The sequence below is a fragment of the Penaeus monodon genome, chromosome 29 (assembly GCF_015228065.2).
Source record: "Penaeus monodon isolate SGIC_2016 chromosome 29, NSTDA_Pmon_1, whole genome shotgun sequence".
NCBI classification, from domain to species: domain Eukaryota; kingdom Metazoa; phylum Arthropoda; class Malacostraca; order Decapoda; family Penaeidae; genus Penaeus; species Penaeus monodon.
Genome location: NC_051414.1, coordinates 21462951 through 21463620, shown reverse-complemented (window position 1 = coordinate 21463620; position 670 = coordinate 21462951).

Here is a 670-nt window from a genome sequence, read left to right as displayed (position 1 = left end):
TAATTGAAGCAGTGTTTCCTGTGAGCTGGTAACGGTAGTCGCATATCGGGAGGGCGCGGGAAGGTGGGAGGCGCTCGCATGAGAAGGGCAGGTAGAAGGGGATGGTTATCTTGAGGCTAATGGACTGCCGTGGCAAAGGCTCTCAAAGGGGAGGTTTGTGCGTGGCGTCTGGACTGAAGGAAAAGGCGCTGAGTTGTGAAGCTCTGCCGGTAGTTTGTCTTCCGTGTCATAACACTTTCACATAGAGTAAACATTCTTAAAAAAGACAGAGGAAATAAGAAAGAGAAATAAAAGAGAAAAAAGAAGAAAAAAGGCCCTTGACGTGAGGGTGTCGCAAATTCACATCTGCAGTCAAATGTATTCAGATGAAGAGGAGATGAAGTATAAATTCGCATGGTGTATCCCATCGTTAGTCATGCAGTCATGATCCGAGAAGGAGCGAACCTGCTTCTAAGTGCACGTTCGCCTCCACCCAATAGGGACAAAGAAATCATTTGATAAGAAAACACCTGCAGTCTGAGGGGCTGCTGGCTCCGGTGTCTCAGGAAGGCTCGGAGAACCGCGTGTTTACATTTAGGTGAATTTACTCTTGTAAATGTATCTGTTAGTTTAGTCCGTTGTTTCTCTGTCGGTCAGCGTAACAGCATAAGTACGATGTACATCATGTAAA